Raw genomic sequence first — 24,580 nt, forward strand, 5'->3', positions numbered from 1 at the left:
CCCGGCCGGCTAGGCCGCATCGTAGCACACTGAGCTTCCCACTGCAACTTATGCTTCATGTCCATGTGCCGGTTCATGCATGAAGTACTCAAACTATGTATTTTTGGCCTCTACTTAGCTTTTGCTGACAAATGTTACAGATAACACGAGTTGGGTCATCTTTATCGATCTGAAAAAATGCCCAGGCTATGCAAGGCTTAGCACCCATGCGACCTGAAGAGCCACCACGACTTGTGGTGAGAGGCAGAGTTGTGTTTGAGGATGCAGTTGTTGACGTGCTTCCAGTACTACGTCTCTGTCCAGGAAGGCGCAACCTGACCTCGTCGTCACTAGCATCTTCCTCCACCTCCTCTGCTGACCTCATCTCTTGGCTGACTGTGGGTTGACAGTAAGTGGGATCTCCAACCTCATCATCATCACCCTGTGCGTTATCACACCCGTCGTCCTCAGAGCCAACCTGTTCCTGCTCTGACAAAAAACTAAAGTTGTCACTCCAATCAGGTATTTGAGTCTCATCATCGTCTTCCTCATTGTCTCCACCAATAGGAGTTACAGTTTGGGAATGAGGGTCTACATTATGGTCAGAACCTTCTGCGTCTGGTCCTGGATCCGATTCATAAAGATTCTGGGCATCAGTGCAGATCATTTCCTCGTCTGGATTCACAGAAGCGCTGGAGTCGACCTCTGATTCCCAGGCTATAGTATGAGTAAACAGCTCTGCAGACTCAACCATCTGTTCTACCTCATACTCAGACGGGCAGCTGGAGATTTGGGAGCTGTGAGGAAGCAAGTGCGATTGGGGTGACACCTTTGAGGACTGGAGTATTTGTGATGTTGAAGTTGATGTGGAGGAGAGCCCACTTAAAGGAGCACTTGATATCCGTTGAAGCACCTGCTACTTTTGTGCCTCATCTGGAATTTGTAGCGATTGGCGTGGCCGTAAGAAAGGGATCTTATCACATTGTCTGCTAAAAGAAGTAGACATTTTAGTTTGGCTGGAAGATGGTCTTTCTTCTGCAGATGTTACTGTTGCTTTAACACCTACCCCACGGACACAACCTTTTTTCCCCTTCCCAACACGCCTATTCCCCTTTCCACCAGCAGCAGGCCTTTTTCCACTCATTTTGGTGGTTAACTAATTCACAACTCTGGAGTTGTTTGCACAAAAAAACAATGGATGGGAACCGAGCAGAGCTGAGTGGCCAAACTGTGGTATTAGGCCAAAACTATTGGCTGGGTTAGATGCAGAAAAAAATTATATTCAATTTGCAACCTGATGGAGGTCAGTATAGATGGACTAATAGAGAAAGTTCCACACACAGGTAGAAGCCCAAATATTTTTTCAGAGGTAGATGCAGAAAAAAAATATATTCAGTTTGCAACCTGATGGAGGTCAGTATAGATGGACTAATAGAGAAAGTCCCACACACTGCTAGAAGGCCAAATATTTTTTCAGAGCTAGATGCAGATAAAAATTATTTTTAATTTGCAACCTGATGGAGGTCAGTATAGATGGACTAATAGAACAAGTCCCACACACAGCTAGAAGCCCAAATATTTTTTCAGAGGTAGATGCAGAAAAAAATTATTTTTAATTTGCAACCTGATGGAGGTCAGTATAGATGGACTAATAGAGAAAGTCCCACACACTGCTAGAAGGCCAAATATTTTTTCAGAGCTAGATGCAGATAAAAATTATTTTTAATTTGCAACCTGATGGAGGTCAGTATAGATGGACTAATAGAGAAAGTCCCACACACTGCTAGAAGGCCAACTATTTTTTCAGAGCTAGATGCAGAAAAAAATTATATTCAGTTTGCAACCTGATGGAGGTCTGTATAGATGGATTAATAGAACAAGTCCCACACACAGCTAGAAGCCCAATATTTTTTCAGTGGTAGATGCAGAAAAAAAATATATTCAGTTTGCAACCTGATGGAGGTCAGTATAGATGGACTAATAGAACAAGTCCCACACACTGCTAGAAGCCCAAATATTTTTTCAGAGCTAGATGCAGAAAAAAATTATATTCAATTTGCAACCTGATGGAGGTCAGTATAGATGGACTAATAGAATGATGCTATGCCCAAAAGATTTTACTTCACTAGGTGCAGTAAAAAAATTGGTATTCTATACACAGGTGGTATATCTTGCAACACAGATAGGCTACTCCACTGACTAACACACTCTGCAATAGGCCAAAAAGGATTAGCTTTGCTAGATTCAGCCAAATGCTGTGAAAAAAACTTGCACAGCACTGGCACAGACCTGCCTGGCAAAAACTGATAGGAACTGATGTAACCTAGTCCTGAAAAGGACTCCAATTACAATTAGTCTTTACTCCCACAATCTATCTATTTAAGAGCACAGACCTGCCTGATAAAAGTCGTAGGAAATGCTGTAACCTAGTCCTTAAAAGGACTGCAATCACAACTATTCCCTACTCCCAAGCTATCTGTAGATTTGTGCGAAAATTGGCTTGAAATTAACAAGGTATAGCGCACACAGCAACAGCGGTGCCGTCTAACACGCAGCTGCAGCAGTGAGAAAATGGTGGCGACGGGGAAAATGGCTTGGTCTTATAGGGCAAGGACATGTGACATACACTGCCAATGACACATGTCCTTGCTTGTGTGAAAAACAGCAGTTCGCTCCGTGTGTGCGCTGCTGATAGGCTGACAGACTGCACCTCCCCGCTGCAAATGCGGGAAAGAGAAAAAAAAATGGAGCTCTTCATTATTCCTGCAGAGATCCATCCCCTGCCCCTCCCCCCGCCCCGCTGTACACTCAAACTGCGTATTAACATTAATTTTCATCATTACTGAGAAAAAATCCAGTTATGATTTTGGTGCACGAACAGTTATCGAACATAACCTCGAACAGCCGAATTTTTCTCAAATCGTTCGTGTTCGCCGAACGGCTCGAACACCGCCCAAAACAGCTCGAATTTGAGATTGGCGAACAGTTCGAGTAGAACAACGCTCATCTCTAGTTTGTAGTTTCCTTTTAAAGGAAACAACGTTTTTTGCTTTCTGTTTTCGTCGGACCGACAGTTTTTCTTTTTGACAAGATGTTTGCCAGTGGTTCAAGATTCCGTTCAGGCATCAGGAACACCGTTCGTCTGCAAGTGGACACAGCTGACCTGGAGAGAAACAACATTCTTTACATTGGACATACCATCATTGAAGAATTGGCAGGTATTTCTCTTGATCAACTTTATTGTGTGCAAGAGGCAAAGAAAACAGGCCAGTATGATGTGACCTTTATTGAGGAAGGCACTTGTTTGCTGTTTTTTGAATGCCTTCGAAAAAACTGTTCCATTTCCGTTTTAAAGAACATTTGCTTCTACCCTTTGTTTGAACTAGAGGATAAGGTGCTGTTTGTTCATGTATATAACCCCTTTACACCGGTGTCTGTAATTCAGACCTTTTTGTCAAACTATTGTGTGTATGTGAAGGGTGGCATGCAACAGACCAGTGCCTTTAACGTATTTAATGGCACGTACAAGTTCATGGTGAAATTGAAGCCAGATTCCACATGCATTGGTGGTGTGAAGCACCCCCCAGCCAATTTTTCAGTGGCTGGTCATAGAGGGTATTTGTGGTACCAGGGCCAGCCAACCTTTTGTAGGAATTGCCATGTCTTCGGCCACCTTAAGGAGACTTGTCCTAATCTTAAAGTTTGTAGACTCTGCAAGAATCCTGGCCATGAAGCCGGAGGTTGCCCTATGCCGAGGGCCTGTGACATGTGTGGAGATACTGGGCATGTCTACAGGAACTGCCCAGTGGCAAAAAAGAAGGCAGAGGAATTTCAGGAACAAGAGAGGCAGAGAAGAATGGCGGCTGAGCTTGCTTACCAAAAAAAGCATGAGGAGGCTAGGAGGATATTGGAGCAAGAGGCTGTGCAGGAGCAGAGTGAAAGTCTGGTTGCTGAGAAAAGTGAGGTGCAGGAGGAGGTGGAATCAATTGCAGATCCACTCAGCCCAGTAACTGATGAGTCCCTAGTAATTGATGAGTGGTCATCACCTGGGGCAAGTTCCTCTGTTGATACCGAGGAAAGAGATGGGAATTCCTTTCGTCCCTTTCGGAAAGCAGCAAAAAAGCAAAAAATTGAGACTTTGGAGTCGCCGTTTGTGGAGACAAAGAACAGGTTTAAGACGCTATTTGAGGAAGGGATGGATATTGGGTCTGGCGGCGAAACTCCTCCCGCCCCCCCGTGACTTGTGTCCTTATCCTCCTTAGGGTTGTTGTATAAGTATAGTGGCATGTCCTTTGTGATCGCATCATCAAATGTCCGTGTGTTTTCAAGCAGAAACAGAAGGGCTGCAATTTTGGAAGAACTTGCAGGGGCATGTGTAGATATTATATGTCTACAAGAATGTGGGTTAAATAATGAAATTAGGAAAGAGGAATGGAGACATGGACCAGCAGTGTGGTCAATGTCATCTTTAAATAGAAATGATGGTGTGGGCATTTTGTTTAAAAACAAAAATATTGAAATATGTAGTTATATGGTGATAGAGGCTGGCAGGTGTATAATGGTGGTGGTGAAAATTAAAGGGTTAAAGTTTCGCTTGATAAATGTGTATGCATCAACTAAGAGGAATGAGAGAATAGAACTGTTTGAGAAAATTAAATTGTATTTGCCTGGGAGGGATCCGGTTGTTTGAGTGGGGGACTTTAATTGTGTGATTGATGGTGATAGTGTGGATGCTTCTGGGAATGTTCTTAAATCAATGCTCCTGGATTTTAAACTGCAAGATCTGGCAAAACAAGGTGGAGTAAACCCGCCACCTGAAACATATCATTCTGAGTGTGGAAGGTATATGACGCGCCCCCTGGGACATATTCCTTTTTGAGGGGAATACCCGGCACCGGATCAGATGGGGGGTTGTAGTCTCCGAGCGGCTGTGACCCGGCCCGTGCCCAGGGCGTCAAACTCAGTGTTGTGTGGCAGTCCTACAGATGTTATTAAGAGTTCTTTTGTGTCGACTACGCCACCCGTTGTGATGCGGTCACTGTGGCCGCCGCTGCAGCAGGGTCCGCTGAGGCTGATGGTGCAGGTGCAGCTTTGATGATATAACCCCCAACGGGTGGGGTATAGCCTCAGGGGGGACAGGTGCAGAGGATGGGGGTTGTGGTGGTGCAGTGCAGACGGCAATGAAGACAGAGTCGGGTTGTGCAGTTAAGGGTGTTTACTTACTGCAGATGTTGTACTGGTCACTCCAGCTTCGAGTGACCACCCGAGCCGTGCTGCGTCCACCAGGTCCTGGATCCAGCCAACCCCCAAACAAGTCCGGAGCGTGACCCTGAGCTCTCCTTCTGTCCCGTTCTCTGGCCGTCCCCACTATTGATCCACCCAGGTCCAGCTCCCTCGGGCCTTCTGTTGGGAGACCCTTGGCCTTGGGTTCCCTGACCCTCCTCGTGGTATGCCTTCGTGGTGGATGTGGTGGGTGACCGTGACAAACGCTGCCCACGGTCTCCGGTCTCTGGCTGGGGAGTGTTTTTACCCCCACCAGCTTGGGTTCCGGTACCCTGTGCCGACTCCTCACCCGGTGCTTTAATTTGGGTTCTTGGGTCCTCTCTGTTTTCCCCTCTGGGTCTCTCTCTCTCTTCTCCTCTCTCACTCAGGGTCTCTCTTCTCCCTTGCTGCAGGCTGACTTCCTCTCTGCTTGCTGTCTGCTCCTCTGCAGCTGTCTTGCTGTCTCCAACTGACTTGTTCTCTGCATCTGACCCTGTTCTTAGTTGGTGCCCACCTTATATACACCCTCTATGTGTGAGCTCAGGTAACCAGCACCCAATGAGCTCCTATCTTTACCCAGGCTGCTCCCCCTATCTGCCCCTACACTACTTGGGATGTACCACCCCCCTCCCACTCCAGCCAGGAACAGACTCGGTCGTACCTGCACATTTCTAAGTGGGAGTACCGTCGGCCTGTTCCTCGGAAATGGGATGTATGTAGTGCATGCAGCCTACCGAGCTCAGTTCCACACTCCTTCCTTACCCGGGAGTGGAATATCACACCTCTGGGTTGAGGTGCAATACCCCTGTAGCAGCCGAATCCTCAGGGTGCTACATTCCCCCCTGGTAAATCACAGCACGTCCTCGGGCTGTAAAGACAAAAACACCAAAACATACAATTTTTTTTATAAACATATAAAACATATTAAACATTATATAAATAACATATCTCAGCAGATAAAACTTTCTCGTCGTCTCAGGCTCCTCCTCCGGTCACTGTGCAACGTGTGACCGGGTAAAGTGCGACAGTTCTCTGGAACACGTGGCTTTCCTATAAAACCAGTAGGGGGCGCTTTAGGAAGCGCAACTATATACAGGGGAAGTTGGCCGCTCTCAGTCCTCGGCCAGGTAAAGGGAAGGGAATGGCTGCTCACAGTCCTCAGCCTGGTATGGATACGGAATAACGGGTAAACAGTTCACTCAGCTGGTCCCAACGGGGACTATTTATATGTAGCAACAGTTTCTTTGGTACCCGGTCGGGTAACTATTTACATCTACTGCTCTGCCGCACTCAACGGCGTCTTCCTCCTGCTCTTTGCTTATAGCTGGTTGTAACTTCAGACCCGTCCGGGTCCTCTTGCTCCTCCTCCTCGCACCGCAACTCCTCCTCCGTCAGGCGGTGTACGTGGAGGGCGTAAGCTCCTTTGGCACACTTGTGCCGGGTGAAGGTGACCTCGTCTCCGATGTAGAGGTCACGACCTCTGTGACCCTCCGGCAGATGGGATTCAACGTCTCTGCGCGTTACAAAAACGTCACCGAAGGTGTTGCGGTCTCGGATGAAGCCCCACCCATGCTGCTGGTTGAACTTGATCACTGTCCCGATGGTGCGGGGACAATGCGCTGCACGGGGGTCCCTCCTGGTCCGGCTCTTCTGCTCGGCGCTCCTTATTTGGGCCTGTTGTTCCCGGACCCGCCTCTCTCTCCGCTCCCTCGCAAACTCTTCGAGCTGCTGTCGGCAACACTCAGCACGCTCCGCTGCAGCTGCCCTGGTTTCCTGAGTGAACCCGATTAGGTCTTCTCCGGTGGGGTCCCACTCAAATTGGGCTTCTTCCAGTGGAGGCGAGACCCGTGCCACGGGCTTTGGAGCCGGAATCAGGGGCTCACACAAGGGCCCTAGTCTCTGCTGCCGTTCCAGCTCATGGAATTCTTCGGGCCAGATGAAGGGCCGCCCGTCCGGCCATGTGAGCTGGCTGAACAAGTCCTCCCCCAGGTGTGGCACCCTTGGTTTTACGAGCGCGGGCGCGGTGGTGGTGGCGCCCGGGTTGCCCAGGCCTTGCGGCCAGGCCTGGGGCACCTGGAAGGTGAAGGGCACCGTTAATACGGCGGCGCCCTGGGCTACCTGGCCTTGCGACCAGGCCGGAGGCTCCGCGGAGGTAGGGGGCGCTGTTGGTGATGCGGCGCCCGGGGGTACTAGGCCTTGCGACCAGGCTGGTGGTATTTCCTGCTTTGTCACGCTCCGGGTCGAGGCGCGTGACGTCACAGGGGTCGCTGCGGCGGCTTCCGGTCGGGGCCTAGTCCATAGCGGTGACATGGCGGCTACGGGCACAGCAGGGGGACTTTCGGGCTCTGCGACGGGGAGCTGGGGCAGGTGGGCGGTTTCCCGGCTTGGGGTATAGGCGTCCCCTTTACCTGCCTCCTTGCGTCCGGCTCCCTTCTCGGCGCCGTCTCCGGCCTTTGGTCCTCCCGCGCCATCCTCAGAGGCGGTCTGTTTCCTCTTCCAGGGTAGCGTGCTCCGTTGACTGGTCTCAGCTTGCTGGGCCATCTCCCGGCTCCATTCCGCCAATATCTCGCGCTGTACCCGGGCCATCCTCCGTGCGAGGCCCTCCAGGGCAGTCTGTGCACACTCCCGGTCTCGGGGGAGCTGTGCAAGGACCTCCACTAGGCCTAGTGGAGTCGTGGTGTCTAGCAGGCTCCTGACCAACGGGTCGGTGCTGCTCTGCTCTTCTTCCAGCAGGCTCCTGGCCAGCGGGCCGGTGCTGCTCTGCTCTCCTTCCTCGGTCTCTAGCAGACTCCTGGCCAGCGGGCCGGTGCTGTTCTGCTTTCTCTCCATCTCCGGGTGCGCTCGCTCCAGACTCCTCGTTAGACTTCTTGTCTCCGGGTGCGCTCGCTCCAGACTCCTCGTTAGACTTCTTGTCTCCGGGTGCGCCCGCTCCAGACTGCTCCAGGCGGCACCCATCTTCGTTCTTTTCTTTCGTCTCCTCCCACTTCGAGGGCGGTCCCGGGGCAACTCGGTGACTGTCAGCTCCAGGGGTAGTTCTTTCACGCTGACAGACACCTCCAGCATCACAGTCTCTGTTGGTGGGGGCGGTTTCCACTTTTGGCGCCATTTTCTGTCCTGGCCCACGATGGGAGGCGGCCTCCTGCCCTCCTTTGGCACGCCCATAATGGCGTCCGCTGCTCTTCCAAGGCGGGAAATCTTCGGATTTGGCGGGAAGCGTCGCCCAGTGGCGGGAAACTCTGCAGATGGCGGGAACAAGCTGGAAATGGCGGACAATCGGCGGGAAACGACCTGTGATGGGGTTCGATGGCGTGGACCCTCCGGAACCGGCGGGAGACTTCTTTCTGAGGTAAACTTGCACTTTTCTTCAGGCACGCAGTACCCGGGTGTTGCGGGCACGTAATCCTGCCGACTACGCCAAAGTTGACGCGCCCCCTGGGACATATTCCTTTTTGAGGGGAATACCCGGCACCGGATCAGATGGGGGGTTGTAGTCTCCGAGCGGCTGTGACCCGGCCCGTGCCCAGGGCGTCAAACTCAGTGTTGTGTGGCAGTCCTACAGATGTTATTAAGAGTTCTTTTGTGTCGACTACGCCACCCGTTGTGATGCGGTCACTGTGGCCGCCGCTGCAGCAGGGTCCGCTGAGGCTGATGGTGCAGGTGCAGCTTTGATGATATAACCCCCAACGGGTGGGGTATAGCCTCAGGGGGGACAGGTGCAGAGGATGGGGGTTGTGGTGGTGCAGTGCAGACGGCAATGAAGACAGAGTCGGGTTGTGCAGTTAAGGGTGTTTACTTACTGCAGATGTTGTACTGGTCACTCCAGCTTCGAGTGACCACCCGAGCCGTGCTGCGTCCACCAGGTCCTGGATCCAGCCAACCCCCAAACAAGTCCGGAGCGTGACCCTGAGCTCTCCTTCTGTCCCGTTCTCTGGCCGTCCCCACTATTGATCCACCCAGGTCCAGCTCCCTCGGGCCTTCTGTTGGGAGACCCTTGGCCTTGGGTTCCCTGACCCTCCTCGTGGTATGCCTTCGTGGTGGATGTGGTGGGTGACCGTGACAAACGCTGCCCACGGTCTCCGGTCTCTGGCTGGGGAGTGTTTTTACCCCCACCAGCTTGGGTTCCGGTACCCTGTGCCGACTCCTCACCCGGTGCTTTAATTTGGGTTCTTGGGTCCTCTCTGTTTTCCCCTCTGGGTCTCTCACTCTCTTCTCCTCTCTCACTCAGGGTCTCTCTTCTCCCTTGCTGCAGGCTGACTTCCTCTCTGCTTGCTGTCTGCTCCTCTGCAGCTGTCTTGCTGTCTCCAACTGACTTGTTCTCTGCATCTGACCCTGTTCTTAGTTGGTGCCCACCTTATATACACCCTCTATGTGTGAGCTCAGGTGACCAGCACCCAATGAGCTCCTATCTTTACCCAGGCTGCTCCCCCTATCTGCCCCTACACTACTTGGGATGTACCACCCCCCTCCCACTCCAGCCAGGAACAGACTCGGTCGTACCTGCACATTTCTAAGTGGGAGTACCGTCGGCCTGTTCCTCGGAAATGGGATGTATGTAGTGCATGCAGCCTACCGAGCTCAGTTCCACACTCCTTCCTTACCCGGGAGTGGAATATCACACCTCTGGGTTGAGGTGCAATACCCCTGTAGCAGCCGAATCCTCAGGGTGCTACATATAGTTCAAGGATTGACATGTGTTTTGTATCGAAAGGTTTGGTTGGTAAGAAATTTATTCAAAATAAGGTGATGTATTCGGACCATGAGTGTGTGAAATGTGAATTGGTTTTGGATGAGAATTGTGTGAGTGGGAGAGGTATATGGAAATTAAATGTGAATTTGTTGGAAGATAAGGGATTGTATAATATGTATGTAAGAAAATATAGAGAATGGTGTGATAAGAAAAGGGTGTTTGACAGTGTGTTGGAGTGGTGGGATTGGATTAAAAAGCAAACGTGTATGTTTTTTAGGAAGGGTGGATAAAACGGGCTGCTAGAAAGAGGAGAAAGTATGAATGGCTGAATAAGAGGTTAGTATTTCTTAAAAATGTGAAAAAAAATGGTTGGAAGGTGGATGTGGAAATTGAAGCAAAGAAGAATTCTAGTGAATGTTTGATTGGAAGAGGCAAAGAAATAATATATCAGGCCAAAATGGACAAGCTTGAAAAGGATGAAAAATGTTCTAGATTTTTTTTCAAAAAGGTGGTGGGACGAAAGGAGGAATTTGTGAGAGCAAATGATAAGGATGGAAGAGTTGTGAAAGGGAAAGATGTTTTGGGTGTGGTGGAAGATTTCTATAAGGATTTGTATGCAGGGAAAAAATGTGATAGAGACCTTGAGGATGATTTGTTTGCTTGCATTGAGAGAAAAGTGTTGGAGAATGATTTGCCTGAACTGATGAAGGACTTAAATGAGGAAGAGGTGAAGCGTGTGATGGTTAGTATGGCTTTAAACAAGACTCCAGGTGAGGATGGTTTGCCGGCTGAGTTTTTTAGAAGCATGTGGGATATTATAGGGCGTGATTTAGTTGAAGTGTATAAGTTTATGTGGGAAAATAGTAGAATGGCTGAAAGTATGAAAAGTGGTGTGGTTGTTTTAATTCATAAGAATGGTGATGAGAAAGAGGTCAAAAATTGGAGGCCAATCACACTTTTAAATGTGGACTATAAGATCTTTGCAAAATTAGTTGCAAATAGGATGAGAGAGGTGATAAATCAAGTGATTGGAGAAGAGCAAGTGTGTGGTGTACCTGGAAGGAGGATAAGTGAGAACTTGTGTTTGTTAAGAGATGTACTGTGGGATAGTATGCATAGAAAGCAAGATGTGAGTATATTGTCAATTGATTTTGAAAAGGCGTTTGATAGAGTGTCGCATGGCTTTTTGTTCAGAGTGTTAGTAAAAATGGGATTCCCTGGTGATTTTGTGAATGTGATAAGGATGTTGTATAAAGATGCATATAGTAAGTTTCTGATAAATGGATGGCTCAGTGAAGAAGTGAGGGTGTGCTCAGGTCTGAGGCAAGGTTGCCCACTGTCACCTATTGTGTTCATTTGTGTAATGGAACCTTTATTGGAGTTGATTAGGAGAGATAAATGTATAAGGGGTGTAAAAGTGCCTGGAAGTGGTGGAAAAGAGGTGAAAGTATTAGCATATATGGATGATGTATGCGTGGTTTGTGAGTCAGTGTGTGCGTTAAGAAGGGCAAAATTGTTAGTCTCCTTATTTTGTGGGGCATCCGCTTTTAGGGTAAATTGGGGTAAAAGTGTGTGGAAGTGTTTTGGTGATGTGACAATACATGAAGACTTGGGTATTGAGAGAGTATATGGTGCAGTGAAAGTGCTAGGGGTGAAATTGGATGAAAGTTTAGACGGGAGAGAAAGTTGGGAGGATGTGGGTAAGAGAGTGATGAAAAAGTTAAATTTTTGGAAATTGAGAGAGCTGTCTTTTGTGGGTAAGATTTTAATAATTAAAAGTGTGATTTTGCCAATGTTCTTGTATCTTGCGTTAGTATTTCCTCCTGGATATTTGGTTCTGAGAAGATTGAATAGGATCTTTTTTTTTTTCTGGGGAACAAAAATATAGAGAGTGAAAAGTGAGATAGTGATGAAAGATTGGAGGAATGGAGGAATGAATTTTCCAAATGTTGAGTTGTATTTGGGTGTTAATGTTCTTTTTGCAGCAAAAAGAGTGCTGGGAGGTGAATGGAAATTTGCATGTATGTTGAGGTTTTTGGGTGGAAATATGTTATGTAGATTAGGATGGACTGATAGGGATCTGAGGAGACCATGTGCATTTGTGTGTCCTAAGTGGTATTGTTTCATTGAAAATTTTGTAAAAAAGTTTGATCTAGAGAGTGTGGGGAATGAAGTCTGGAAAAATAAGAAGAGCGTGTTAAATTTTATTGGTGAGAAAGAGCTACAATGCAATATTAATATGGTGAGTAGTAAGGATGTTGGGAAAGTGTGGAAAAGTATGACGACGGATGGAATAACTAATAGACAGAGAGAGATTGGATGGCAGAGTATGCATGGGGCACTACCAGTTAGGGAATTTTACAAAAATCATGGTATAAGAAGAAGTGATGTATGTCCTAGAGATATGTGTCAGGGAAGTGAGAGTATTGTGCATCTGTTCTGGAATTGTAGAGTGGCTCGAGATGTGTGGAAGGGAATGGGTCCGTTATTTAAAGAGTTAATTGGTTTAAATAACTTGTCTTTTGGGTTGGTAATGTTTGGATTGGGTGCAGTGAGTATGAAAAGTCAAAGGATTTTATTTATTATGCTAGCTGTCATTAAAGAAGTATTGTGGGATGTCAGGAATCTGTATGTATTTAAAATGAAAACTGTGACTGTGGATGGATGTCTGAGGATGATATTGGATAAATTGTATACTGTGTATTTGTTGGATAAGAAAAGATTTGGGGAAAATGAGGCTGAAGGTGTGTGGAAGTTCTTGAAATGGAGGCATGTGGTAAAGGTGTAGGACTGGGGAATAGTGGAGGTTTAATGGGTGATGGGCTAAATATTGTAAGTAATGTTCTGTTTTTTGGTTTTTGTTTTTTTATTTGTCCGAAATAAATTAGACTGATGATGATGTCGGATGAAACTATTTCAGAATGCTAAGTATGCTGAAATTAAGTATGAATTAGTAACAAAGTTTTACTAGTTTTTTTAATCCAAATCTGAAGGTTTTAAAAAAAAAAAAAAAGTAACTGAGGCGTGATTATTGCTAATTGAAAACTTTTCCCAATGCCCCGCCATGATGACTTGAAATACAGTCAGAATCGGCAATTTTTGTTGGTCTCTCAGGAGACTTAATCCATGGTATGCAAATGACAGAGTGCTAGCTCCTCCCAATTGGGAAAGGAAATCTTGCGCCCCCACAGCATCGTATTGATGATTTTCTCTTGGAGCAGGAGAGATCGAGCTGATCTGCCTGCAATGGCCAAAAATTACCTCTTCTCTGTGCCCTCAGACTGCAACTCCCAGGATGCTTTGCGGCAGCGGAGGAAGGGCAGTGGTCATTTGGAACTCACCATGGCTTAAACGAGCTCTTCCTGGAAGTGGTGATTTCTTGGTCACCTGAGTTACTTTAACTTTGCGCAGGGGTAGTATCGTAGCCCATGAGGTTTAACTGAGGCGTGATTATTGCTAATTGAAAACTTTTCCCAATACCCCGCCATGATGACTTGAAATACAGTCAGTATAGGCAATTTTTGTTGGTCTTTCAGGAGACTTAATCCATAATATGCAAATGACTAAGTGTTAGCTCCTCCAAGTGGGGAAAGGAAATGTTGTTCCGCACTGCATCGTATTGATGGTTTTCGCTTGGAGCAAGAGAGAGCTAGATGATCTGCCTGCAATGTCCAAAAATGACCTCTTCCCTGAGCCCCCAGACTGCAACTCCCAGGATGCTTTGCGGCAGCGGAGGAAGGGCAGTGGTCATTTGGAACTAACAATGGCGTAAACAAGTTCTTCCTGGAAGCTGGGATTTCTTGGTCTCCTGAGTTACTTTAAATTTGCGCAGTGGCAGGATGGTAGCCCATGAGGTTTAACCGAGGTGTCATTATTGCTAATTGAAAACTTTTTCCAATATCCCGCCATGATGACTTGAAATACAGTCAGCATCGGCAATTTTTGTTGGTCTCTCAGGAGACTTAATCCATGGTATGCAAATGACAGAGTGTTAGCTCCTCCCAATTGGGGAAAGGAAATCTTGCACCCCGCAGCATCGTATTGATGATTTTCGCTTGGAACAGGAGAGAGCTAGATGATCTGCCTGCAATGTCCAAAAATGACCTCTTCCCTGAGCCCTCAGACTGTAACTCCCAGGATGCTTTGCGGCAGCGGAGGAGGGGCAGTGGTCATTTGGAACTCACCATGGCTTAAACGAGCTCTTCCTGGAAGTGGGGACTTCTTGGTCACCTGAGCAACTTTAACTTTGCGCAGTGGCAGTATCGTAGACCATGAGATTTAACCAAGGCGTGATTATTGCTAATTGAAAACTTTTCTCAATATCCCGCCATGATGACTTGAAATACAGTCAGCATCGGCAATTTTTGTTGGTCTGTCAGGAAACTTAATCCATGGTATGCAAATGACAGAGTATTAGCTCTTCCCAATTGGGAAAGAAAATCTTGCGCCCCACAGCATCGTATTGATGATTTTCGCTTGGAACAGGAGAGACCTAGATGATCTGCCTGCAATGTCCAAAAATGACCTCTTCCCTGAGCCCTCAGACTGCAACTCCCAGGATGCTTTGCGGCAGCGTATGAAGTGCAGTGGTCATTTGGAACTCACCATGGCTTAAACGAGCTCTTCCTGGAAACTGGGATTTCTTAGTAACCTGAGTTACTTTAACTTTGTGCAGTGGCAGTATTGTAGCCCATGAGGTTTAACCGAGGCGTGATTATTGCTAATTGAAAACTTTTCCCAATGCCCCGCCATGATGTCTTGAAATACAGTCAGCATCCGCAATTTTTGTTGGTCTCTCGGGAGACTTAATCCATGGTATGCAATTGACAGAGTGTTAGCTCCTCCCAATTGGGAAAGGAAATCTTGCGCCACACTGCATAGTATTGATGGTTTTTGCTTGGAGCAGAATAGATCGAGCTGATCTGCCCGCAATGGCCAAAAATGACCACTTCCCTGAGCCCTCAGACTGCAAATGCCAGGATGCCTTGCGGCAGCGGGGGAAGGGCAGTGGTCATTTGGTACTCACCATGGCTTAAACGAGCTCTTCCTGGAAGTGGGGATTTCTTGGTCTCCTGAGTTACTTTAACTTTGCGCAGTGGCAGTATCGTAGCCCATGAGGTTTAACAGAGGCGTGATTATTGCTAATTGAAAACTTTTCCCAATAGCCCGCTATGATGACTTGAAATACAGACATCATCGGCAATTTTTGTTGGTTTCTCAGGAGACTTAATCCATGATATGCAAATGACAGAGTGTTAGCTCCTCCCAGTGAGGAAAGGAAGTCTTGCGCCCCACAGCATCGTATTGATAATTTTCGCTTGGAGCAGGAGAAATCGAGCTGATCTGCCTGCAATGGCCAAAAATGACCTCTTCTCTGAGCACTCAGACTGTAACTCCCAGGATGCTTTGCGGCAGCGGAGGAGGGGCAGTGGTCATTTGGAACTCACCATGGCTTAAACGAGCTCTTCCTGGAAGTGGGGACTTCTTGGTCACCTGAGCAACTTTAACTTTGCGCAGTGGCAGTATCGTAGACCATGAGATTTAACCAAGGCGTGATTATTGCTAATTGAAAACTTTTCTCAATATCCCGCCATGATGACTTGAAATACAGTCAGCATCGGCAATTTTTGTTGGTCTGTCAGGAAACTTAATCCATGGTATGCAAATGACAGAGTATTAGCTCTTCCCAATTGGGAAAGAAAATCTTGCGCCCCACAGCATCGTATTGATGATTTTCACTTGGAACAGGAGAGACCTAGATGATCTGCCTGCAATGTCCAAAAATGACCTCTTCCCTGAGCCCTCAGACTGCAACTCCCAGGATGCTTTGCGGCAGCGTATGAAGTGCAGTGGTCATTTGGAACTCACCATGGCTTAAACGAGCTCTTCCTGGAAACTGGGATTTCTTAGTAACCTGAGTTACTTTAACTTTGTGCAGTGGCAGTATTGTAGCCCATGAGGTTTAACCGAGGCGTGATTATAGCTAATTGAAAACTTTTCCCAATGCCCCGCCATGATGTCTTGAAATACAGTCAGCATCCGCAATTTTTGTTGGTCTCTCGGGAGACTTAATCCATGGTATGCAATTGACAGAGTGTTAGCTCCTCCCAATTGGGAAAGGAAATCTTGCGCCACACTGCATAGTATTGATGGTTTTTGCTTGGAGCAGAATAGATCGAGCTGATCTGCACGCAATGGCCAAAAATGACCACTTCTCTGAGCCCTCAGACTGCAAATGCCAGGATGCCTTGCGGCAGCGGGGGAAGGGCAGTGGTCATTTGGTACTCACCATGGCTTAAACGAGCTCTTCCTGGAAGTGGGGATTTCTTGGTCTCCTGAGTTACTTTAACTTTGCGCAGTGGCAGTATCGTAGCCCATGAGGTTTAACCGAGGCGTGATTATTGCTAATTGAAAACTTTTCCCAATAGCCCGCTATGATGACTTGAAATACAGACATCATCGGCAATTTTTGTTGGTTTCTCAGGAGACTTAATCCATGATATGCAAATGACAGAGTGTTAGCTCCTCCCAGTGAGGAAAGGAAGTCTTGCGCCCCACAGCATCGTATTGATAATTTTCGCTTGGAGCAGGAGAAATCGAGCTGATCTGCCTGCAATGGCCAAAAATGACCTCTTCTCTGAGCACTCAGACTGTAACTCCCAGGATGCTTTGCGGCAGCGGAGGAAGGGCAGTGGTCATTTGGAACTCACCATGGCTTAAACGAGCTTTTCCTGGAAGTGGGGATTTCTTGGTCACCTGAGTTAATTTAAATTTGCAGAGTGGCAGTATTGTAGCCTATGAGGTTTAATCGAGGCATGATTATTGCTAATTGAAAACTTTTCCCAATACCCTGCCATGATGACTTGAAATACAGTCAGTATAGGCAATTTCTGTTGGTCTTTCAGGAGACTTAATCCATAATATCCAAATGACTGAGTGATAGCTCCTCCAAGTGGGGAAAGGAAATGTTGTTCCGCACTGCATCGTATTGATGGTTTTCGCTTGGAGCAGGAGAGAGCTAGATGATCTGCCTGCAATGTCCAAAAATGATCTCTTCCCTGAGCCCTCAGACTGCAACTCCCAGGATGCTTTGCGGCAGCGGAGGAAGGGCAGTGTTCATTTGGAACTAACCATGGCTTAAACAAGTTCTTCCTGGAAGCTGGGATTTCTTGGTCTCCTGAGTTACTTTAACTTTGCGCAGTGGCAGTATCGTAGCCCATGAGGTTTAACTGAGGTGTGATTATTGCTAATTGAAAACTTTTCCCAATATCCTGCCATGATGACTTGAAATACAGTCAGTATAGGCAATTTTTGTTGGTCTCTCTGGAGACTTAATCCATAGCATTCAAATGACTGAGTGTTAGCTCCTCCCAGTGGGGAAAGGAAATGTTGTTCCGCACTGCATCGTATTGATGGTTTTCGCTTGGAGCAGGAGAGAGCGAGCTGATCTGCCCGCAATGGCCAAAAATTACCTCTTCCCTGAGCCCTCAGACTGTAACTGCCAGGATGCCTTGCGGTAGCGGGGGAAGGGCAGTGATCATTTCGAAGTCACCATGGGTTAAACGAGCTCTTCCTGGAAGTAGGGATTTCTTGGTCACCTGAGTTACTTTAACTTTGCGTAGTGGCAGTATCGTAGCCCATGAGATTTAACTTAGGTGTAATTATTGCTAATTGAAAACTTTTCCCAATATCCCGCCATGATGACTTGAAATACAGTCAGTATAGGCAATTTTTGTTGGTCTCTCAGGAGACTTAATCCATGGTATGCAAATGACAGAGTGTTAGCTCCTCCCAGTGGGGAAAGGAAATGTTGTTCCACACTGCTTAGTATTGATGGTTTTTGCTTGGAGCAGGAGAGATCGAGCTGATCTGCCCCCAATGGCCAAAAATGACCTCTTCCCTAAGCCCTCAGCCTGCAACTCGCAGGATGCTTTGCGGCAGCGGGGGAAGGGGAGTGGTCATTTGGAACTCACCATGGCTTAAACGAGCTCTTCCTGGAAGTGGGGATTTCTTGGTCACCTGAGTTACTTTACGCAGTGGCAGTATCGTAGCCCATGAGGTTTAATTGAGGCGTGATTATTGCTAATTAAAAACTTTTCCCAATATCCCGCCATGATGACTTGAAATACAGTCAGCATCGGCAATTTTTGTTCGTCTCTCAGGAGACTTAATCCATGGTATGCAAATGACAGAGTGTTAGCTTCTCCCAATTGGGAAAGGAAATCTTGCACCCTACAGCATTGTATTGATGATTTTTGCTTGGAACAGGACAGAGCTAGATGGCCTGCCTGCAATGTCCAAAAATGATCTCTTCCCTGAGCCCTCAGAATGCAACTACCAGGATGCTTTGCGGCAGCGGAGGAAGGGCAGTGGTCATTTGGAACTAACCATGGCTTAAACGAGCTCTTCCTGGATGTTGGGATTTCTTGGTCTCCTGAGTTACTTTACCTTTGCGCAGTGGCAGTATCGTAGCCCATGAGGTTTAACTGAGGCGTGATTATTGCTAATTGAAAACTTTTCCCAATACCCCGCCTTGATGACTTGAAATACAGTCAGCATAGGCAATTTTTGTTGGTCTCTCAGGAGACTTAATCCATGGTATGCAAATGACAGAGTGTTATCTTCTCCCAATTGGGAAAGGAAATCTTGCACCCTACAGCATTGTATTGATGATTTTCGCTTGGAACAGGACAGAGCTAGATGACCTGCCTGCAATGTCCAAAAATGACCTCTTCCCTGAGCCCTCAGACTGCAACTACCAGGATGCTTTGCGGTAGCGGGGGAAGGGCAGTGGTGATTTGGAACTCACCATGGCTTAAACAAGCTCTTCCTGGAAGTGGGGATTTCATGGTCACCTGAGTTTCTTTAACTTTGTGCAGTGGTAGTATCGTAGCCCATGAGGTTTAACTGAGGCTTGATTATTGCTAATTGGAAACTTTACCCAATACCCCGCCATGATGACTTGAAATACAGTCAGTATAGGCACTTTTTGTTTGTCTCTCAAGAGACTTAATCCATGGTAAGCAAATGACAGAGTGTTAGCTCCTCCCAGTGGGGAAAGGAAATGTTGTTCCACACTGCATAGTATTGATGGTTTTTGCTTGGAGCAGGAGAGATAGAGCTGATCTGCCCGCAATGGCCAAAAATGACCTCTACCTGAGCCCTCAGACTGCAACTCCCAGGATGCTTTGTGGCAGCGGGGGAAGGGCAGTGGTCATTCGGAACTCACCATGGCTTAAACGAGCTCTTCCTGCAAGTGGGGATTTCTTGGTCACCTGAGTTACTTTAACTTTGCGCAGTGGCAGTATCGTAGCCCATGAGGTTTAACCGAGGTATGAATATTGCTAATTGAAAACTTTTCCCAATACCCCGCCATAATGACTTGAAATACGGTCAGCATAGGCAATTTTTGTTGGTCTCTCTGGAGACTTAATCCATGGTATGCAAATGACAGAGTGTTAGCTCCTCCCAGTGGTGAAAGGAATCTTGCGCCCCACAGCATCGTATTGATGATTTTCGCTTGGAGCAGGAGAGATGGAGCTGATCTGCCTGTAATGGCCAAAAATTACCTCTTCTCTGAGCACTCAGACTGCAATTGCCAGGATGCCTTGCGGTAGCGGGGGAAGGGCAGTGGTCATTTGGAACTCACCAAGGCTTAAACAAACTCTTCCAGGAAGCTGGGATTTCTTGGTCGGCTGAGTTACTTTAACTTTGCTCAGCGGCAGTATCATAGCCCATGAGGTTTAACTGAGGCGTGATTATTGCTGATTGAAAACTTTTCCCAATAGCCCAACATGATGACTTGAAATACAGTCAGCATCGGAAATTTTTGTTGGTCTCTCAGGAGTCTTAATCCATGGTATGCAAATGACAGAGTGTTAGCTATTCTCACTGGGGAAAGGAAATGTTGTTCCGGACTGCATCCTATTGATGGTTTTTGCATGGAACAGGAGAGAGCGAGCTGATCTGCCCGCAATGGCCAAAAATGACCTCTTCCCTGAGCCCTCAGATTGTAACTGCCAGGATGCCTTGCGGTAACGGGGGAAGGCCAGTGGTCATTTGGAACTCACCATGGCTTAAACGAGGTCTTCCTGGAAGTGGAGATTTCTTGGTCACCTGAGTTATTTTAACTTTGCGCAGTGGCAGTATCGTAGCCCATGAGGTATAACCGAGGCGTAATTATTGCTAATTGAAAACTTTTCCCAATAGCCCGCCATGATGACTTGAAATACAGTCAGCATCGGCAAATTTTGATGGTCTCTCAGGAGACTTAATCCATGGTATGCAAGTGACAGAGTGTTAGCTCCTCCCAATTGGGAATAGAAATCTTGTACCCCACTGCATCGTAGTGATGATTTTTGCTTGGAACAGGAGAGAGCTAGATGATCTGCCTGCAATGTCCAAAATTGACCTCTTCCCTGAGCCCTCAGACTGCAACTCCCAGGATGCTTTGTGGCAGCGGAGGAAGGGCAGTGGTCATTTGGAACTCACCATGGCTTAAAAGAGCACTTCCTGGAAGTGAGGATTTCTTGGTCACCTGAGTGACTTTAACGTGGTGCTGTGGCAGTATCGTAACCCAAGAGGTTTAAGTGAGGCGTGATTATTGCTAATTGGAAATTTTTTCCAATAGCTCGCCATGATGACTTGAAATATAAACATTTTCGGCAATTTTTGTTGGTTTCTCAGGAGACTTAATCCATGGTATGCAAATGACAGAGTGTTAGCTCCTCCCAGTGGGGAAAGGAAGTCTTGCGCCCCACAGCATCGTAGTAATGATTTTTGCTTAGAACAGGAGATATCGAGATGATCTGCCTGCAATGGCCAAAAATGACCTCTTCCCTGAGCCCTCAGACTGCAACTCCCAGGATGCTTTGTGGCAGCAGAGGAAGGGTAGTGGTCATTTGGAACTAACCATGGCTTAAACAAGCTCTTCCTGGAAGCTGGGATTTCTTGGTCTCCTGAGTTACTTTAACTTTGCGCAGTGGCAGTATCGTAGCTCATGAGGTTTAACCGAGGCGTGATTATTGGTAATTGAAAACTTTTCCCAATACCCCGCCGTGATGACTTGAAATACAGTCAGTATAGGCAATTTTTGTTGGTCTCTCAGGAGACTTAATCCATGGTATGCAAATGACAGAGTGTTAGCTCCTTCCAATTGGGAAAGGAAATCTTGTACCCCACTGCATCGTAGTGATGATTTTTGCTTATAACAGGAGAGAGCAAGATGATCTGCCTGCAATCTCCAAAAATGACCTCTTCCCTGAGCCCTCAGACTGCAACTCCCAGGATGTTTTGCGGCAGCGGAGGAATTGCAGTGGTCATTTGGAACTTACCATGGCTTAAACGAGCTCTTCCTGGAAGTGGGGATTTATTGGTCACCTGAGTTACTGTAACTTTGCGCAGTGGCAGTATCGTAGCCCATGAGGTTTAACCGAGGTATGATTATTGCTAATTGAAAACTTTTCGCAGTACCCTGCCATGATGATTTAAAATATAGTCAGCATAGGCAATTTTTGTTGGTCTCTCAGGAGACTTAATCCATGGTATGCAAATGACAGAGTGTTAGCTCCTCCCAGTTGGGAAAGGAAATCTTGCGCCCCACAGCATCCTATTGATGATTTTCGCTTGGAGCAGGAGAGATCGAACTGATCTGCCTGCAATGGCCTAAAATGACCTCTTCCCTGAGCACTCAGACTGGAACTCCCAGGATGCTTTGCGGCAGCGGAGTAAGGGCAGTGGTCATTTGGAACTCACCATGGCTTAAACGAGCTCATCCTGGAAGTGGGGATTTCTTGGTCACCTGAGTTACTTTAACTTTGCGCAGTGGCAGCATCGTAGCCTATGGGGTTCTACCGAGGCGTGATTATTGCTAATTGAAAACTTTTCCCAATTTCCTGCCATGATGACTTGAAATACAGTCAGCATCGGCAATTTTTGTTGTTATCTCAGAAGACTTAATCCATGGTATGCAAATGACAGTTTTAGCTCCTCCCAGTGGGGAAAGGAAGTCTTCCGTCCCACAACTTCGTATTGATGATTTTCGCTTGGAGCAGGAGAGATCGAGCTGATCTGCCTGCAATGGCCAAAAATGACCTCCTCCCTGAGCCCTCAAACTGGAACTGCCAGGATGCCTTGCGGCAGCGGGGGAAGGGCAGTGGTCATTTGGAACTCACCATGGCTAAAACGAGCTTTTCAAGGAAGTTGGGATTTCATGGTCACCTGAGTTACTTTAACTTTGCGCAGTGGCAGTATCGTAGCCCATGAGGTTTAACCGAGGCGTGATTATTGCTAATTGAAAACTTTTCCCAATAGCCCGCCATGATGACTTGAAATACAGTCAGCATTGGCAATTTTTGTTGGTCTCTCAGGAGACTTAATCTATGGTATGCAAATGACAGAGTGTTTTCTCCTCCCAACTGGGAAAGGAAATCTTGTACCCCACTGCATCGTAGTGATGATTTTTGCTTGGAACAGGAGAGAGCTAGATGATCTGCCTGCAATGTCCAAAAATGACCTCTTCCCTGAGCCCTCAGACTGCAACTCCCAGGATGCTTTGTGGCAGCGGAGGAAGGGCAGTGGTCATTTGGAACTCACCATGGCTTAAACGAGCACTTCCTGGAAGTGGGGATTTCTTGGTCACCTGAGTTACTTTAACTTTGCGCAGTGGCAGTATCGTAGCCCATGAGGTTTAACCGAGGTGTGATTATTGTTAATTGAAAACTTTTCCCAATATCCCGCCATGATGACTTGAAATAGAGTCAGCATAGGCAATTTTTGATGGTCTCTCAGGAGACTTAATCCATGGTATGCAAATGACAGAGTGTTAGCTCCTCCCAGTGGGGAAAGGAAATGTTGTTCCGCACTGCATCGTATTGATGGTTTTTGCTTGGAGCAGGAGAGAGCGAGCTGATCTGCCCGCAATGGCCAAAAATGACCTCTTCCCTAAGCCCTCAGACTGCAACTGCCAGGATGCCTTGCGGTTGCGGGCGAAGAGCAGTGGTCATTTGGAACTCACCATGGCGTAAGTGATCTTTTCCTGGAAGTGGGGATTTCTTGGTCACCTGAGTTACTTTAACTTTGCGCAGTGGCAGTATCGTAGCCCATGAGGTTTAACCGAGGCGTGATTATTGCTAATTGAAAACTTTTCCCAATATCCCGCCATGATGACTTGAAATACAGTCAGCATTGGCAATTTTTGATGGTCTCTCAGGAGACTTAATCAATGGTATGCAAATAACAGAGTGTTAGCTCCTCCCAATTGGGAAAGGAAATCTTGTACCCCACTGCATCGTAGTGATGATTTTTGCTTAGAACAGGAGAGATCGAGCTGATCTGCCTGCAATGGCCAAAAATGACCTCTTCCCTGAGCCCTCAGACTGCAACTCCCAGGATGCTTTGCGGCAGTGGAGGAAGGGCAGTGGTCATTCGGAACTCACCATGGCTTAAACGAGATCTTACTGGAAGTGGGGATTTATTGGTCACCTGAGTTACTTTAACTTTGCACAGTGGCAGTACCGTAGCCCATGAGGTTTAACCGAGCCATGATTATTGTTAATTGAAAACTTTTCCCAATATCCTGCCATGATGACTTGAAATACAGTCAGCATAGGCAATTTTTGTTGGTCTTTCAGGAGACTTAATCCATGGTATGCAAATTTCAGAGTGTTAGTTCCTCCCAGTGGGGAAAGGAAATGTTGTGCCACACTGCATAGTATTGATGGTTTTTGCTTGGAGCAGGAGAGATCGAGCTGATCTGCCAGCAATGGCCAAAAATGACCTTTTCTTTGAGCCTTCAGACTGCAACTGCCAGGATGCCTTGAGGCAGTGTGGGAAGGGCAGTGGTCATTTGGAACAAACCATGGCTTAAACGAGCTCTTCCTGGAAGTGGGGATTTCTTGGTCACCTGAGTTACTTTAACTTTGCGCTGTGTCAGTATCGTTGCCCATGAGGTTTAACCAAGGTGTGATTATTGCTAATTGAAAACTTTTCCCAATAGCTCGCCATGATGACTTGAAATACAGACATCATCGGCAATTTTTGCTGGTTTCTCAGGAGACTTAATCCATGGTATGCAAATGACAGAGTGTTAGTTCCTCCCAATTGGGAATGGAAATCTTGCGCCCCACAGCATCGTATTGATGATTTTCACTTGGAACATGAGAGAGCTAGATGATCTGCCTGCAATCTCCAAAAATGACCTCTTCCCTGAGCCCTCAGATTGCAACTCCCAGGATGCTTTGCGGCAGCGGAGGAAGGGCAGTGGTCATTTGGAACTCACCATGGCATAAACGAGCTCTACCTGGAAGTGGGGATTTCTTGGTCACCTGAGTTACTTTAACTTTGCGCAGTGGCAGCATCGTAGCCCATGAGGTTTAACTGAGGCGTGATTATTGCTAATTGAAAACTTTTCCCTATACCCCGCCATGATGATTTGAAATACAGTCAGCATAGGCAATTTTTGTTGGTCTCTCAGGAGACTTAATCTGTGGTATGCAAATGACAGAGTGTTAGCTCCTCCCAGTGGGGAAAGAAAGTTTTACGCCCCACAGCATCGTATTGATGATTTTCGTTTGGAGCAGGAGAGATCGAGCTGATCTGCCTGTGTGGCACCCCAGGGGTCTGGTTACCACAGTAATAGAGATATTATGTCTG

The 24,580-nt window shown here is 47.1% G+C and overlaps 28 non-coding genes across 28 annotated transcripts; all 28 read left to right on the forward strand.

Annotated features, from left to right (window-relative positions):
• The first annotated feature begins 12,907 nt into the window (after nt 1-12,907).
• LOC141168006 (U4 spliceosomal RNA) lies at nt 12,908-13,046 on the forward strand. Its single transcript, XR_012251771.1, has one exon. It is a non-coding gene; the product is annotated as a U4 spliceosomal RNA (small nuclear RNA).
• A 281-nt stretch (nt 13,047-13,327) lies between these two features.
• LOC141168186 (U4 spliceosomal RNA) lies at nt 13,328-13,468 on the forward strand. Its single transcript, XR_012251933.1, has one exon. It is a non-coding gene; the product is annotated as a U4 spliceosomal RNA (small nuclear RNA).
• A 280-nt stretch (nt 13,469-13,748) lies between these two features.
• On the forward strand, nt 13,749-13,889 carry LOC141168424 (U4 spliceosomal RNA). Its single transcript, XR_012252161.1, has one exon. It is a non-coding gene; the product is annotated as a U4 spliceosomal RNA (small nuclear RNA).
• A 281-nt stretch (nt 13,890-14,170) lies between these two features.
• On the forward strand, nt 14,171-14,309 carry LOC141167930 (U4 spliceosomal RNA). The gene has a single exon (XR_012251710.1). It is a non-coding gene; the product is annotated as a U4 spliceosomal RNA (small nuclear RNA).
• A 282-nt stretch (nt 14,310-14,591) lies between these two features.
• LOC141168529 (U4 spliceosomal RNA) lies at nt 14,592-14,732 on the forward strand. The gene has a single exon (XR_012252263.1). It is a non-coding gene; the product is annotated as a U4 spliceosomal RNA (small nuclear RNA).
• A 280-nt stretch (nt 14,733-15,012) lies between these two features.
• LOC141168513 (U4 spliceosomal RNA) lies at nt 15,013-15,153 on the forward strand. The gene has a single exon (XR_012252247.1). It is a non-coding gene; the product is annotated as a U4 spliceosomal RNA (small nuclear RNA).
• A 280-nt stretch (nt 15,154-15,433) lies between these two features.
• Nucleotides 15,434-15,572, forward strand: LOC141167931 (U4 spliceosomal RNA). Its single transcript, XR_012251711.1, has one exon. It is a non-coding gene; the product is annotated as a U4 spliceosomal RNA (small nuclear RNA).
• A 282-nt stretch (nt 15,573-15,854) lies between these two features.
• On the forward strand, nt 15,855-15,995 carry LOC141167754 (U4 spliceosomal RNA). The gene has a single exon (XR_012251545.1). It is a non-coding gene; the product is annotated as a U4 spliceosomal RNA (small nuclear RNA).
• Nucleotides 15,996-16,275: 280 nt separating this feature from the next.
• Nucleotides 16,276-16,416, forward strand: LOC141168223 (U4 spliceosomal RNA). The gene has a single exon (XR_012251968.1). It is a non-coding gene; the product is annotated as a U4 spliceosomal RNA (small nuclear RNA).
• Nucleotides 16,417-16,696: 280 nt separating this feature from the next.
• LOC141167895 (U4 spliceosomal RNA) lies at nt 16,697-16,837 on the forward strand. Its single transcript, XR_012251679.1, has one exon. It is a non-coding gene; the product is annotated as a U4 spliceosomal RNA (small nuclear RNA).
• A 280-nt stretch (nt 16,838-17,117) lies between these two features.
• On the forward strand, nt 17,118-17,258 carry LOC141168393 (U4 spliceosomal RNA). Its single transcript, XR_012252130.1, has one exon. It is a non-coding gene; the product is annotated as a U4 spliceosomal RNA (small nuclear RNA).
• Nucleotides 17,259-17,538: 280 nt separating this feature from the next.
• On the forward strand, nt 17,539-17,679 carry LOC141167918 (U4 spliceosomal RNA). Its single transcript, XR_012251699.1, has one exon. It is a non-coding gene; the product is annotated as a U4 spliceosomal RNA (small nuclear RNA).
• A 274-nt stretch (nt 17,680-17,953) lies between these two features.
• LOC141167699 (U4 spliceosomal RNA) lies at nt 17,954-18,094 on the forward strand. The gene has a single exon (XR_012251492.1). It is a non-coding gene; the product is annotated as a U4 spliceosomal RNA (small nuclear RNA).
• A 280-nt stretch (nt 18,095-18,374) lies between these two features.
• On the forward strand, nt 18,375-18,515 carry LOC141168119 (U4 spliceosomal RNA). The gene has a single exon (XR_012251870.1). It is a non-coding gene; the product is annotated as a U4 spliceosomal RNA (small nuclear RNA).
• Nucleotides 18,516-18,795: 280 nt separating this feature from the next.
• LOC141167719 (U4 spliceosomal RNA) lies at nt 18,796-18,936 on the forward strand. Its single transcript, XR_012251511.1, has one exon. It is a non-coding gene; the product is annotated as a U4 spliceosomal RNA (small nuclear RNA).
• Nucleotides 18,937-19,215: 279 nt separating this feature from the next.
• On the forward strand, nt 19,216-19,356 carry LOC141168422 (U4 spliceosomal RNA). The gene has a single exon (XR_012252159.1). It is a non-coding gene; the product is annotated as a U4 spliceosomal RNA (small nuclear RNA).
• A 279-nt stretch (nt 19,357-19,635) lies between these two features.
• LOC141167855 (U4 spliceosomal RNA) lies at nt 19,636-19,776 on the forward strand. Its single transcript, XR_012251641.1, has one exon. It is a non-coding gene; the product is annotated as a U4 spliceosomal RNA (small nuclear RNA).
• A 280-nt stretch (nt 19,777-20,056) lies between these two features.
• LOC141168348 (U4 spliceosomal RNA) lies at nt 20,057-20,197 on the forward strand. The gene has a single exon (XR_012252087.1). It is a non-coding gene; the product is annotated as a U4 spliceosomal RNA (small nuclear RNA).
• Nucleotides 20,198-20,477: 280 nt separating this feature from the next.
• LOC141167991 (U4 spliceosomal RNA) lies at nt 20,478-20,618 on the forward strand. Its single transcript, XR_012251763.1, has one exon. It is a non-coding gene; the product is annotated as a U4 spliceosomal RNA (small nuclear RNA).
• A 280-nt stretch (nt 20,619-20,898) lies between these two features.
• On the forward strand, nt 20,899-21,039 carry LOC141168473 (U4 spliceosomal RNA). Its single transcript, XR_012252210.1, has one exon. It is a non-coding gene; the product is annotated as a U4 spliceosomal RNA (small nuclear RNA).
• A 280-nt stretch (nt 21,040-21,319) lies between these two features.
• Nucleotides 21,320-21,460, forward strand: LOC141168457 (U4 spliceosomal RNA). The gene has a single exon (XR_012252194.1). It is a non-coding gene; the product is annotated as a U4 spliceosomal RNA (small nuclear RNA).
• A 280-nt stretch (nt 21,461-21,740) lies between these two features.
• LOC141167850 (U4 spliceosomal RNA) lies at nt 21,741-21,881 on the forward strand. Its single transcript, XR_012251637.1, has one exon. It is a non-coding gene; the product is annotated as a U4 spliceosomal RNA (small nuclear RNA).
• Nucleotides 21,882-22,159: 278 nt separating this feature from the next.
• Nucleotides 22,160-22,300, forward strand: LOC141168322 (U4 spliceosomal RNA). The gene has a single exon (XR_012252063.1). It is a non-coding gene; the product is annotated as a U4 spliceosomal RNA (small nuclear RNA).
• A 280-nt stretch (nt 22,301-22,580) lies between these two features.
• On the forward strand, nt 22,581-22,721 carry LOC141168105 (U4 spliceosomal RNA). The gene has a single exon (XR_012251856.1). It is a non-coding gene; the product is annotated as a U4 spliceosomal RNA (small nuclear RNA).
• A 280-nt stretch (nt 22,722-23,001) lies between these two features.
• On the forward strand, nt 23,002-23,142 carry LOC141168251 (U4 spliceosomal RNA). The gene has a single exon (XR_012251995.1). It is a non-coding gene; the product is annotated as a U4 spliceosomal RNA (small nuclear RNA).
• A 280-nt stretch (nt 23,143-23,422) lies between these two features.
• On the forward strand, nt 23,423-23,563 carry LOC141167863 (U4 spliceosomal RNA). Its single transcript, XR_012251649.1, has one exon. It is a non-coding gene; the product is annotated as a U4 spliceosomal RNA (small nuclear RNA).
• A 280-nt stretch (nt 23,564-23,843) lies between these two features.
• LOC141167758 (U4 spliceosomal RNA) lies at nt 23,844-23,984 on the forward strand. The gene has a single exon (XR_012251549.1). It is a non-coding gene; the product is annotated as a U4 spliceosomal RNA (small nuclear RNA).
• Nucleotides 23,985-24,264: 280 nt separating this feature from the next.
• On the forward strand, nt 24,265-24,405 carry LOC141168338 (U4 spliceosomal RNA). Its single transcript, XR_012252077.1, has one exon. It is a non-coding gene; the product is annotated as a U4 spliceosomal RNA (small nuclear RNA).
• Nucleotides 24,406-24,580: the final 175 nt, after the last annotated feature.

Source organism: Phyllobates terribilis, unplaced genomic scaffold (genome assembly GCF_046119375.1).
Source record: "Phyllobates terribilis strain yellow unplaced genomic scaffold, ASM4611937v1 Scaffold_11__3_contigs__length_659146591, whole genome shotgun sequence".
Classification (NCBI taxonomy): Eukaryota; Metazoa; Chordata; class Amphibia; order Anura; family Dendrobatidae; genus Phyllobates; species Phyllobates terribilis.